Source organism: Xiphophorus hellerii, chromosome 1 (genome assembly GCF_003331165.1).
Source record: "Xiphophorus hellerii strain 12219 chromosome 1, Xiphophorus_hellerii-4.1, whole genome shotgun sequence".
NCBI lineage: Eukaryota > Metazoa > Chordata > Actinopteri > Cyprinodontiformes > Poeciliidae > Xiphophorus > Xiphophorus hellerii.
Window position 1 is genome coordinate 2039392 of NC_045672.1, and position 14885 is coordinate 2054276.

Sequence of the window (14885 nt, forward strand, 5' to 3'; positions counted from 1 at the left end):
TAAGACATCCAACTTTAACCAGCAGATGGCGCTGTTTTGCTGGACATGAGGCAACAAAGCACCACAATAGTTCTCTTTATGAATGCCTCTCCGGTACGTGTTTTGTAGTTAAAATTGGTTGTTTTACAGTGAAGTCCATATTTATCCTCTAAAATAAATTAGAATCCGAAGTCCATATTTATCCTCTAAAATAAATTAGAATCCGATGTTAAGACTACCGAGGTTTTAAACAAAAATTTAAATCGCTGTTTCTATTATTTTGAAAGTACCGGCAGGACTGGGGGCACGTGATGTCAGCTGACTTGACAGCTGCAGCTCAGTCTGTGGGCTTGGTCAGAGTTGTTAGAGAGACGGAATGAGACGCTTTCCAGCTCGGGTCATGCGAGCACTGGAGGAAACTAAAGTTTGACATCTCACTCAAAAAAGGGTAAGTCACGAATCTTAACTTTAGATAGGTTTTACGGAATTACTTCTGTTTTATGACTGAATGAGGCATCAGGTGAAAGTACAGTAGTGTTATTTAAAAAAATAAATACTCCTACACAGCTCAAGGTGGAATACTTGGTTTTTTTATATTAAACAGAAAAAGCTGGCAATGCATTTAAAAACAAATATATAATATTGTGGCAAATGCAGCATTATGCAGCAACTAAGTCATTTAATATCAATCAAATAGATAATACGATGCACATTCTAAGTTCCTATTTGAAATCTAATAGCAGTGTGTTTAAGATGCAGTCACATTAAGTCAGTTATTGTAACTGCTTCTCCTGTCAAAGGATATGAAGGTTGATGCAAGTGTTTTTGTCTGCTTTTACTGTTGCTTAAAGAGCTGCTGTTGCAGAGATAGATTGCTTTATCTAAGCAACGAGAGGAAACACTATTAAGCTCTATTAAATCACTGCCATCCTTGATGTCAAATGTCACGTCAGGATTACTCTGAGCTCGCTGGTGCTGACCGAGGACTCGCCCTTCATCTACACCGCTTCACATTAATGGACGTCATAACAACAGACTCACTCTATTGTGACCAACTGATACTTAAAGCATGGCTCCAATTCAGTTCAGTTAAAAAATACTTTACTAACCCCAAAGAAAATGCTGCTGTAACTCATATCATCCAAGATAGTCGTTGTGTATGAAGGATTCCACATATAATAGCAGTCTGAGTTACAGCTGAGATCAAGATGCCCCTGACTGACAGTCAGTAAGATGGTCTGTAATCTTGTTCATTTAGGCTCAAAAGGGTTTATGTTTAAATTATATCAGTAATGAACAAACACCTGAAGATAAAGTACTGTTAAAAAAAAGTATGTGCACCCTTGCATATTTATTCTGTTTTAGCTTTTATTATTACAAAGGAATGTTTTAGATCATCAAGCAAATTTTAGAAATAGACAGAGATGAATAGTTTGTTGTTTTTTTAAACTAAAATGACCATCCGCACCAGCTTGGCGTCATGTGAAAAAGTAATTGAACCTTAAAACTGGTTGTGACACGTCAAGCTTTTGCAAGAACTGGATATGGGTTTGTTACATCGCTTTGTCTCTGCAGAGTTAATTCATCTCTATTGAAGGATATTCAAGCATGCGCTGCCTGGTTAATGTCATGGAAGAGAATCTTCTTTCACTAGGAGATGATTAATCTGAGTGAAATTTATGAACTGGTGCATGGACTTTTTCCATTCCAATTTTCAGGCAGAGAGCAGAATGTATTATTCCCTAACATCCTGGTTCTTGCTGGGGTTCTATTATGTTTTTCACAAGGATGATTTGGATATTATTCTCAAGTCTCTTAACTGGAAACAGAAGAGCTCAAACCCCTCTGGTTTTAAAGACTTTTCACTGGTTCCTGTTCATTTTAAATTTCATTTTGGATTTAATGTTCAGGGCAAAAAGGAAATAAAAAATAAATCTCTATGTGAAAATTTTTTTCATGCCTCTGTGCATCTGCTTTGGCTTTTTTTTTTTTTTAGATAGATTAAAGACATTATATGGGGGAATTTTTCTGCCATAATCCAAGAGCACACATTTTTAGTCTGAAAACAAGATTTCTTGTCTTTTGTTCTCAAAACTTTTAATACTTTTGCTTACATTTTTATTTTGAAAGCAGGACTTCATGTGTGCTCTTAGATTATGGCAGAAAAATTCCCCCATAAAATTGCAGTTAAAGAAAGTTGCTTTGTTTCACATTAAATCTGCTAACAGCGTAAAGGGAGAACAGCCAGATGCAAACTAGAATAATCTCAGTTGCTCCCAGCAGCCTAGAAGAGCTTGCAAAAGCTTTTGTTGTTTTTCCCTCAAATAATTTGCATTTCTCCTGGGTTATTTTCATGCATGTTAGCAATCACTACTCCACCTCATGCAGACTGGTTGGTTTTGCTTTAAAGGTAATTTCCATGGTGTATTTTCTTGTTACTCTAAAATATACACCGACACAAAAAAGATTGGTTATGAAGTATGAATTTCCCCTGTGGCAATTCACAAAATATTAAGTTTGTCAAAAGTTCACAGGAGGGAAAAGAGAAGGTCATCTGCTTTGTGCGTATTTAGATTGATGACATCACGAGAGGCCTAGGAATTGTACTGCTCTGCTAGCATGAGAGAAGTGTAGAGACGCACCAATCAGTTCACCGGAGACTGGCCAAATCGGTGGTCTCTAGGTCAAATACTAAAAATCTGATTGTTTTTCATGTATATTAAATGCATCAAAACTATAAACTCCCTTCATTTTTGGTCTGTAAACACACCATTCAAACAGAGACGTTTTGTTTGCATTTTTTATGTTTATTTACTGTATAAAAAAAAAAATTAGGGGCATATATGGCATGTTCTATGATTCAAGAATATGGAGAATCATGTAATTCTTTCATGTTCTGTTGGACTCAAAACTACTTCCTGTATCAAAGAACCTTAACCATTAGGGGTTTTTTTTCCTCTCTTGTATAAAAAAAGCATGAGTCGGTCACAATCTAAGTTGGTCAGACCTAGAAAAAAAACGGATGTCACCATTGGCACAAGCAAAACCTGAAAGCAACATTTCTAGTTATGCTGACAGATTTCAACACAGAACCTGAAGAATTTGAGTTGCAAAGGGAGTTAACTTTGTTCATTTGAGCCAGAGTTTGACTTTAATGGCACCCAAGTCATGACTGATGTTGCCATGGTGCAGGAATGATGCTGTCAATAACTCTGTAGGCTCCACTACAGAGGAATGTTTGGTTGATAAATGATAATAAAGACCGTAAATGATATAAGACAGTATGTTTTTTGAATAGCTGGTCTTGAAATGATCACAGAGGATCTTTTTAGTTAATCTGGCCCTTTCCATCTAACCTTCGATCTTCTTCACAAACAGCTTCCATGTGTTCTGCTTCCAGGTTTCCCTGAAATCCATGTGTTCCCCACGTACAAACATTTCCCCCTCACTGTCAAAGAAGGAATTTGATTGAAAACATGCAAATAAAGGGGAAAAAATAAAAAATTAAACCATGTATCATTTTTCTTAGTCTTCACAATCATGGACAGGTTGGTCTTTCAGAGAAAACCACAAGGAAATACTTTCTCGTTTGTGCTGTATGTGTATATGATACAATGAGGAAAGGTTCAAAGGGTATAAAAACTTATGAAAGCCGATCTGACAGAAAGGTGTGTGTGGTACCGTAAAGGACATAAGACAATGTTTGACTAATTTATTGTTGGCACATTTTTCTTATTTGTTTCAGTGCCATTAATTATACCAACAATTATGCAAAATTTCATAATTATGTAGGTATAATAATTATGCATGTGTGGCTGTAAAAGTTGAGTTGTTGGGCGTGGAGCATCTTATTTGGATTTAAAGTGACGGAGGTCCTAAGACAGCTCATCGTCAAAGGAGCTCAAAAAAGTCTGAAATCTTATTATTTTAGAATGATTTTTGTAAAAATTTAATGAACATGTCTGTGTAGCCCGTAGCCCTATCCTGACCTGTTCAAGGAGCTACAGTGGGTCATCTTTAAAGCAGTTTTTTGTCCCTACCACCAGCAGGAGTTGTTTCCTGTTTAATACTCACATTCAAGACATTGATCTGAGAGCAGCTTGACTTTTAAACACCTCCCCGTCTTCCCTGGATGATACAGGCTGACTCCGCACACGCTCGTGGGAAACTTCCACCCCCTCACCCGCCGAGTGGAACCTTTGACTGGAACAGCCTGCTCTTGCCAGGAAGCTATCAGTGTATTAATAGGTGTTTTGGCCACTTTGGTTCCAGCTATCCCCCCACTTCCACGACTTGCTGTCCAGTTTTCATAACACAAGCAACAACCTCCTCTCCCCTTGGAGTTTGTGAGAGAACCTCGGCTTATTTTAGCCTAGGTGGTAGATAGCTGGCATGTGTGCTTGCATTCTGTGTGCAAATAATAGTTGCAGGGGTGCAGGAGTTGTCGCTCGATGCGTAATCTCATATTAATTAATTGAAAATGAAATATGGACGCAAATATTAAAGTTGCCTATTATTTAAAAGATGTTAAAAACACAAGTCGGTGTGATTTATATTTCATCCTATTTCACTACAAGTTAATATAGCAGACTATGAAAGACTGCTATAGAGAACAATTTATGCTTGTTCTTCTAGACTTGCTGAGTTTTTTAAAAACAAAAAATTAATTTAAAACTATAATGGAATACCAAATTACAAAAATAAAAGAGTCTGGTAAAATTACAAGAGTATAAAGTCAGTAATTAGTTATACTTTGATGGCTGGGTTCTCATAAATCCCAATTTTGCTAACTGCTTGTTCTCTTAGGTGGTTTATAGGATCAGACAGCATTAAGAGGCCATTTCAGCAAAGCTCAAGACCAAAAGTGAAAGGAATTATACATAAGGGACAGAAGATGTGCCATTAAACCCTCTGGAGAACCGACATGGTGCAAATATAAACCCAACAGCTGAACAATCAGACTATGTGACAACATACTTACACAATAAATGGCATTGTTGAATTTGCCGTCACTCCAATCTTGGATAATGAATAGAAATAATTTTTTTAAAATGCAAAAAACAGTTTTAATTGGACTTTATGAGTGAGAAAGCAAATTCTTCAATTCGGATCCAATCAGACCTGATCCTTCACCTGACATGCAACTTTACATCATCAGTGGCTTTGGAAACTGCTACGTCTGATTCTCTTTAGCCCAGTAACATCGTTTTTTCTGCTTACATGTTAATGACTGTTCTAGTCATTAACATGACTGATCTCAGTTGATTTTTTACAGTTTGACCACAAATACTGTCTCCTGTTTTATATCTTTGTCTTTAATGTTTTGTGCATTTTCTATGTTCAAAGCATGTTTCTGTGATTATTGTCCTAACTCTGATGTCTTTTTAGTCCACTTGAATGTTTTTCTTGCAGAGCCTTCCAATTTGTTTATGTTGCAAATTTCACATCCAGCTAACAACCACCTTATGTTGATTTTATCTTCTTCAAAGAAGATAAAGTAACTTTGATGTTAGCTATTTCCACTAACATCAATGTGCACCCCCAATTTTTGTAGGACTGTTTAATGTAGGGCTGAAACGATTAATCATATTAATTGTGATAATCGATTATTGAAATAATAGTCAAAAAATTTAGTAATCGATTAATTGTTTACGTGTAAAAAGACTAAAAATAAGTCATTTGCTGAAAGGATAAAACTGTCAGAGCAGCAAAAACTGTACAAAAATACATTTTGCATTTAAGATAAAAGAAACCCCGTCTTTTTCTGTAAATATGCTCTACTCAGAACAGAATGAACAATGATCAAATGATCTTTACCTGCAGCCCTAGTTTAATGTTGAAGGAGCTATACATGCAAGTCACCCCACCTCCAACCCGAATACAAGACGTGAAATAAGTACAAATATCTGTAAAATACACAGAATCAGTTATTGTGGCAAACTGAAAACTAACCCCAAGCTCTGTTAGTATTTAGATCATCTTAATGTTTTCATTCTAAGCGAATGAAGGGCTCAACAACAGGCGCCCTTGTTCAGGAAAAATACCTCTGGCTAATCTACTTATCTTACTCGCATCAACTGGCACCAAAACATTCATCTGTAAATTCTTCATTTACAGATTAAAGGAGCTGTAAATGAAAAATCTGAAATTGAACTGAAGACAACACCAAAGGTTATGTTAGGAATTATTTTAGAATAACAGATATTAAAAAACTAATCGTTGTTATGAAGAAAAAAAATATTTGGCATAGCTATTAGTATTGATGACTCATGTCTGAATTAACCCAATTCAGACATGGGTTGATTCAACAGAACCTGTAGACATGTTTTTGGTAACTCTTGCCAAGAGTCACTTTCCCTTTGTGAGCTTGTTGAAAGATTTTAGGGTGAAAACTATAAACTATTTCCAATTACTGTTAAGTTTACTTTCTATTGGAAAAAAAAAGTTAGCACACCAAAAGTCTGCAGTTCAAAGGCTAGCTAACCCAAGCTGGCTAATTAGTAAGCTAATTTTAGCAACAAGCTTTAAGCAACACTGGCTTTAATTTTATTAAGATTTCTAGTGGTTGAACTGTGGTGTGTGCAGCAGTGGGTATGATGGGAAATTATAGGACCTAAATTTTCCCTGTAGATGTTGAATAATATCAAAGATGTAGAAAAGATTTATTTTATTCTCCTTTTATACAACATGTCAGTGGTTCACATAAAATCAGGTTACATGGCACATTTATAATAATTATCATGACTTTGTTGGCCTCATGATGTTTGACCCTCAAAGAATTTGTACATATAAGAACTTAAAGCAAGTGATCTATTTTGTAAGTTAAACTGTGTGTTAATGATGTTTTGGATGTTGATGTTGCTTTTTAGACTAATTCATTATTTGATGTATGCATGTATAAAAATGACCCACTAAAGCATCTTAATAAGATAAATTATCTTGCAGAGTTTATATTGCTGATGGAAGGGTTGAAAATGTTTGCCATATAATTTGTTGTCTTGATGTATTGAATGAGTGTGGGAGCCATTTTCAAGCACTTTGTCCAAAAGCTTTTCTCTTTTTCCCACATAATTACGTCTGAGCTGCAGCTCAGCAAGAGCGGAGATAACTCTTCAATTATCCTGCTAGCTGCTTGGGTTGGCAGCCAACAGAGATAGGGAATGTAAAATTTCACATTGCTTTGTGTCAATGCTTACAGTGACCCCCAACATGTTTGCAATGATTGTGTCTTTTTAAATAGATGAGTGAAATAATTTCTGTTGGGTTTTACAACTTGAATCTGAAAGAGCTGCCCATGTGGGACAACTAGAGTCTGCATCTAAGTCACAAAACCCCTCAAAGAAACAGTTGCTCTTCGCTTTTTGCTGGCAAACAAATTTTCCTGCATTTCAATTACACATTATGTATAGATGTGCCATGGTTGGTGTTGCGCATAGTGAAAAAAGATGATTTTAATTCACAGAACTATCCAGAAACAGCAGGTGAGGACAACAGGGAATCTGACATGGAGTAACTGAACCTTTGATTATTTAATGTTGAACCAGTGAGTAAATGAAGGGAAATGGATGTTAAAGACCAGGAAGTGCTTAGGGAACAGTAACCAAAAGCACAGGAATACAATGAAACATAAGGTTTTACATTGTACCCAAAATATGCTGCTAATCTCAAAGTCACTGATTCTGACAGCATTAAAGACTGGAACTGTTCATCTTTAAAAAATACCTTCTTCATGGAAAGAAGATTCCACCTTTCCAACAGATAATGGTTATACAGTAAATGCTAGTTCATTCAGGTTAAAAAATTATCCTAAAAGCTAAATAAATTTTTAAAATTTATTTATTTAAAATAACAGAATGCAATAAACATATTTCTGACTAAAACATATAAATAACAGACAGTGTACGGAAAATTAGTACCGTTCATATTTATATAATAAATGTGCAGTCTAATGCATTTGAACTTTGACCATTTTTTTGAGGGAAAACTACTGAATAACTTTTGTTTACAAAGGATTGTGTATTAAAAGTGAAATGTATTATTAATATTACTGATTTTAAAGTGTCCACTTAGTGTTACAATAGTTTAAGACGCGTGTTTTGATGTTGAAAATCGCAACAACATATTTTTTTCTCTATTTGGCTTGTATGACTGCAGTTTTTATAACTGACTGTCATATTTCAGTCATGAAACTAGAACAACTACACCTGAAGGAAAAATGGGGTAAATTGCTCTCTTCTGTGTGATGACCATGTTTGCACCATTATCATTATTTGTGAATGAGGCAGTGAGGCTGCACTGATTGTGTAAATTGGACAGAGAAATACAGCAGTTGCTACATGTGGCTCAGTGATATTGGATGGCGACTCCTCTCTGCTGCTGTTACTCATTGTTGTGACAGACGAAAGGTTGAAGTCATTTGATGTGAGTCTACAATATGTGTTTTTGTAGTCAGGATGTAATTTTTGTGATCTGTAAAAGGGGAAAATCTGAAGGGAGATGAATCGACCAAAATAAGAAACTTTAAGTTAACTTCCTTAACATTAAGTTAAGGAAGTTAATTCAAACTTCCTTAAGTTAACCAAAAAGATCAAAAGTAACACAATAACGTTTTGCAGGCTTCATTAAAAGCTAAAATTTGATAAAAACTGGAGCCAGCAAGATAAAAAGGACAAACAATTGAAATATATTTGGAATATATGCACTGTGTTACATATGCAAACATCTGATTTAAAAATCTGGTGTAACATCTTCTCATGTACATTTATTCATTCAGGAGAATTACTCCAACAGTCACTGTTTTTATTATTTACTAACTTGCCTGAAAAACCATTGTCAAATGAACCCAGTGTGTGCGTGTGTGTGTATGTGTGTTTTTATTTTTTTTTATCTCAGATCTCCACGTTAGCTTCACCTTCCTTGTTTGACAGCTTTTTCATTGTTCCTTTGTGTGTATGTAACAATGGCTTATTTTTAACTGGCCGGATTCTTTAGAAGTGGAGAGCTGAGAAGTGGCAGGAAGTGGTCTTCTCAACCTTCGTCCTTCCTCTGCCTTTCCTCACATAAGGAGATTGTGCGAGTTGGTATTCTGAAATTGATAAAATGGAAATAAAATGCGTAATAGTAGTGCTCTACAAGATAGCCAAAAACTAAAGCACACACATATTGCATCTTTCCATCTTCACAAGGACTTTGCATTAACTTCCATTCATATTTCATTCATTTCTATAAGCTAACCCTGAACCTTAAACTTACCCTAACCATTACTGAGAGATGTCTGACCAGAAATCTAACATAAACTTGATTCACACCTTAGTCCTAACCGCTAACCCAAAAACAGCTCTTCTTTTAATAGGGCCCAGACTGTGGGCCCCGTGGGGAGTAGTGGGTGCTCACAATGTTTTCTAATATTTGTGAGAAAAATTAACCTTACTGGGTGAGAAATGCTAAAACACATGCATACAAGGTCAAGGAGATCTTGGCAGAAATCAAAAAAATCAATTCATGTCAGAAAAATTGTAGGTTTATAGTTTCACTTACTTGGGAAATGAGAAGAAATCACTTATTTTAGAGGTTTGTAAAAGAGACGGTGACCCCAGTTTCAAACTCTTACTTACTAGCCATAAAATAAACAAAATTTTCAAACTCAATCAAATTAAAATTGTGCCAGATTGATTCTCTGATCATCTGGAAAAACTAATTTTATTAATAACTTTTGACAACAACTTATAGACAAACAGTTGTGCGCAGATGTGTGTTTCCTGTTCGGGGGCTTTGCAATGTGGCATCAGCTTCCTTTATAAAGGAGGAAAGTGAGACAAAACCTTGGCTGTGCAGCATTATCTAACTGATTTATTAACAATAAATGTGTCTGCTGCACCAGCTCCAGTAGCAAAGGTAATAAAAATTATCTGGAAACTGGATGCATGTAAATGTGTGACGGTGTCTGGTCTGTTCCATGTGTGTAGATAAAGTTATGTGACAAAATCTCGTACAGATTTGCATTTAGTTTTAAACTAATTTCAGTCAACCAAGAAGTTTGTTTGACAGGAAATGAAGACAGGTATTTATCTAAAGATAAGAGTAATATAAAAACAGTCTTAATTGTGAAATAATTAATTTATTTTGTTTTAATTCACACTTAGTTATGTATGTAAAATTATTTATACCCTTGATGATAATGATAGTACAGTATTTGCTTGCCAAAAAGCTCTTTGCATGTTTACATTGATTTATCTTTTGTGGTGATTCCCAAATGTTGGAGGTTGGAAAGTCTCCTTGCAATCATTCTGATCCCTCGCTTCCTCTTTTGTTTGCCTTTTGGTTTCAAGTTGGGAATCTAGGTGGGCTGGGCCAGTTTAATATTTAGGATGCACCGATGTGAAAATTTAGGCTAATATCGGTATCTGATATTAATATGATGGGGAAAAAAGTTGCTTTTTAATACGGCCCTGTTTTATTTATCAAACCGATACCAATATCGTCCGATACCGACGTTAGTGACAATATATTGTGCATCCCCAATTAATATTACTACCAGCCCAAGGAAACATGATGGCAAGAATAAAATATTACTTTACATGTGAATCTGTGATTTAAAAAAAAAATTTAAGTCAGATATTTATTTTGTTTTCCTAAAAGAAGAATGAAATGAATTAGCATGTGTACCGATATGTCATTGAAATTACTCTGGTCTCAGTTTAACCAGCAGTTTTGTTGCTTTTTATTGTTTTCCATTTTGTTTCTAGGTTTTTATCTTATATCTGTCAAACACTGCTATCGGCAGCACACCATTCTTCAATTGTTCTTCTGAGAAATGTTTGTGTTAGATATCTTAAAAGGAACTTACTTTTATTATGCGGTCATTTGTTCCCCTTTGTTGCCGATCGTCACAGAATAAATATTCCAGACTGTGATTTTTTTTTTTTTTGTTTAGTCACTCACACACCTGTCTGTTTGATGTTTTCTCACATTAGGTGCAATGACTTCATTCCAGCTGAACCAAAAAAAAAAGAAATATTAAGTTTGTTTTATCTGCTGCCTCTTTCCAAAGTCCAGTTATGAACATTTATAAATTAATTTTAAATGCAGAGTAGAATACAATATTTTTTTTATGATTCTGTTAAAAATAACCTGAAGGGTTTGGATGAAACTCTGGTTTACAGCACTGGGGGGGGGGACACTCCCCCTTTCAATTCTACTGTTTGGTGGAACAAGACAAAAATATTTAGTCTATTTTAATTAAAATTGGAGACTGATGCCAGATGTTTTTGTTAAAAAATGATGACTGTCAGAAATCAGTTGTGTGTTTTTGTACATTTGAAGTTGTGATCAGGTCATTTTTATTTTGCTATGATGCATAAAAGACTTGGAAGAGGCTGAGCTCTCTCTTTCCCAGGACTTCAAGTCTCAGAGACAAGCATCTGCAGTCAATTTTACTGCAGGGCACCAGGGACAGCAAAGCTAATTCTGGAATAGCAACATAACAATGTTTGGGTTTCTCGTCACCCCAACCAGTGACCCTTTAGTTTATTAGACATAGACATGTGAAAACATGTCTCTATAAATCAGATAAAACACAGTCGATATGTTTAGTTAAGTTGTTTCATGAGTTGCTAAGCTAGTGGGTCATAGGGTATCATTCAGGGTATCCAGTGGAGAACTGTTATTTCTTTCAAACATCTACTTACCTTCTTCCCTCCAATGATTATTGGAGGAGACACACAGGACAGACACACATGCACACACACTCGAGTTTGTATTTCTGCCCATATTAGGACTTTGTGTTGATTTCCATTCATTTTAATAGTTGTATTTATACTGTCAGGACTCTGGGTTTTGTTTTGCATCTTATTTATCATTATTCTTTAGTTACCTTAGGTTATGTTATTCTTGTATGCCTGAGTCTATGTCTAGGTTTCTTTAGTGATTATAGTTAGATTATTTTTATGTAATCCTTCTAGTTATTTCTTATTTCAGGCTCCCTGTAGTGTTTCTAGTAATGTTTATTTCTTAGTTATTTCATCACCCTGGGATCAGTTATTCTTACATGTCTGAGTTTAGGTATACCTTTCTTTAGTAGTTCCAGTTAAGTTATTAAGTCCTTATAGCTTCCTCCTGTAGTGTTTCTAGCTTTTCTTATCTGGTTACTTTAGGCTGAGTTCTGTTATGTCTGCATCCATGCCCATCTTCCTTTAGTAATCCTAGTTAGGTTATTTCTTAAGTCCTTCTACCTCCCCCTGTAGTATTTCTAGTTTTCTTATTTTGTTACTTTAGGTTTAGTTAGTCTTTTTGTCTGAATCTATGTCCATCTTTCTTTACTGATTCTAGTTAGGTTATTTCTTTGTTTAGATCTTCTAGTTATTATGGCTCCATGTTCCTTAGTTCTTATTGTTGTTAGATCAGCCTTGTTTCTGTTTAGGTTTGTTTAAGTTTTTCCCTCATGTCTTTTTCTCTTCTAGTATCAGGTTTTCTTTAGTCTTAGTGTTTTTTTAGTATTAGAAGTATTTTCAGCTCCCTGTTTCCTCCCTTTTGTATTCCCCCAGCAGATCTCCTTAGCTTCCTTGTGCCATCTTCTCCCCGCCCCTCAGCTAGCTAATGTGCCAACTACTCACACCTGTAATCAATCATCTCATCTAGTTAGGTCCATTGTTCCATTTGCTGCCTCCCAGTATTTAAGCTCCTCTATCTCAGTCACAACTCGCCAGTCCGTCTGGTTACTATGTTGGTCACTTTGCTCATCTCTCCCCTTGTGTTCCTCTGTTCCTCCACATGTTTGCTGTTTTGAATTTTGCTTTAGATTTTGTTGCGCTCCTTTGGATGTTCCTTTGTAGTTGGATTCTGATATTGTTTTATTAAACACTCAAGGCCATTCTATGCTTTTGCCTGGAGCTTTTGGGTTCACCTACAACACATCATGACATATATGTAACCCAGATATTTTCTCTATACCTAACCAGTACTAATCTCTTCCTAACCTTAGCCAAAACCTAATTCACTCTGTACCTCTAAACCTAACCTTTGACCCTGAACAAGGGGCTCAACTGTATCAGGACCAGGCTTTAGTCCCCATAAAGCCCATCTGTCTTCAGAAAGCTAGTAAATATGGCAAAGAAATAGAAGAAAGAAATGGTACTCAATAGGGTAGATGAACCACTACACAGACACACGCACGCACACAGGATAATTCAGTGTAATCATTTGATCTACCAGTCATGTGTTTGGGCTGTGGGAGGAACCCAGAGCACCTGGAGAGAGCCCACGTTCTCTCTAGGTGCCTAACTTGAATGGAGAAAACATGAATATTCCATGCAGAAAGACCCCAGGCCAGGTATTACTTTTATCAGATGGGATTCATATTCAGGTTCTGGTCAAATTATGCACATGTCTGCAGGACTCTGAGGGTCTGGGCAAGAGGTCATGTGATATTTTTCCTGGTTAGCATAATGAGTTGCCCCTGTACTAGAAGAACGAAGAAGGAAACCCGCTGTACTACTTCTGGTGTAATTTTGGTGAAATTCAGATGATGCACCTGAAGTCATCTGTTAGATATGGTTGCTGAAGTATTTAACAGTATATGCCCATTACTGCTGACTGGTTAGCCTTGATTTTGTGTTTGAACAACTATTTAAACACAAAAGACCATAGGCCAGAACCTAGCCAGCTGAAAATGTAACAGATGTTATCATTTTGCTCCCAAGTCAAACCAAGTCTACCGGACCATTAGGTGTGAAACTCCCTAATTTGTGATTACCATCTGATTGACCGAGGCTCTGTAGGCTATGTCCCTTCTCCTCAGGCTGGGGGAGTTAATCACTCTGAAGTACATCAGCAATGTTAGAATTTGATTGTTAATTTATGTTGATACTGATGAGCCGTAAACTGGAATGGAATCCACATTTCTTTAAGTCCAGTGTGTAGTGTCCACAATCAGTTGGGTTTTCTTAAGTGCACAGTCAATGCAGCTGTCTAGCAGGAAATATTAATGCTTCCTTCATACAAGCTGCAGCATACATGAATGGAGATGCTGATTTCATTTTCCAGCATGGACTTGGTGCCGTTTATTGGAGGATTATATTTTGTATCTTATTATTAATTACCTCCTTATCAACTTTTGCCTCACCGTTTCTATCTTCTCATTGAGCGTTGCTGTAAAGCGGTATCTTTGTTCTGTTTTAGCTGATACTAATGCAGCGAAAAGGAAAATTACTCTGGATTAGAAGTGAAAATCCAGTCGACTCATAAAATATGGATACACTATGGCCAGTTTCCTAACAAGCGTTACCTCAAAAGACAGGAATGCAATGAGTCAATTCTCGGCTGTCTCCTCCCCTATCTAGCAGTCCTGTCATATGTTCTACTGATTAAATTTGCCCCCACCCACACGTTGTACACTGTTTATATGACATGGTCATTATTTGACAGGCATCCATGATGCATTCTGGGAACTATTGAGGATCATATTTAATTTGGAAGGAGAGGCAGCTTGAAAATTAGTGGGCAATAATGAATAACTTGATTTTGATTTTTTTTTTTTTTAGTTTTTTTCTGGCTTTCTGAATCATTTTCAACACAACCAAAGATACAAATGTAACTCTGAATTAATAATGAGCCCAGTTAGATTTAAAAGCTTACTTAATTTAAAATCAATACATTTAATGAGTTCCTTCAGTTGCAGGGGTCGAGGTTGCAGACTGACTCATTTCCTCGTCAGATTCAGTTCAGGGGTTCAGAATGCAGAGGGAGGCTGAGATTAAATTTGACCTGGCTTATTTTGAATTCCAGAAACTCATATGTGTATCCTGAAGGGAGTAAGCTGTTTTTGTCATGAAGAATATGAGTCATGTCATGGTTCATTTGACCTCCTTTGTCTTGTATGGGGGTGTGCGTGTGTGTGTGTGTGTGTGTGT

At 36.2% G+C, this 14885-nt stretch overlaps 1 protein-coding gene across 1 annotated transcript in view; it reads left to right on the plus strand.

Moving 5' to 3' along the window:
* Positions 1 to 297: 297 nt before the first annotated feature.
* LOC116723574 (calcitonin gene-related peptide type 1 receptor-like) overlaps positions 298 to 14885 on the plus strand; it is a 38934-nt gene continuing 24346 nt past the window's right edge. Inside the window, exon 1 of the mRNA XM_032568605.1 lies at positions 298 to 427. The gene's annotated coding sequence lies outside the window, so the exon portion shown is untranslated. The remainder of the gene's footprint in view (positions 428 to 14885) is intronic.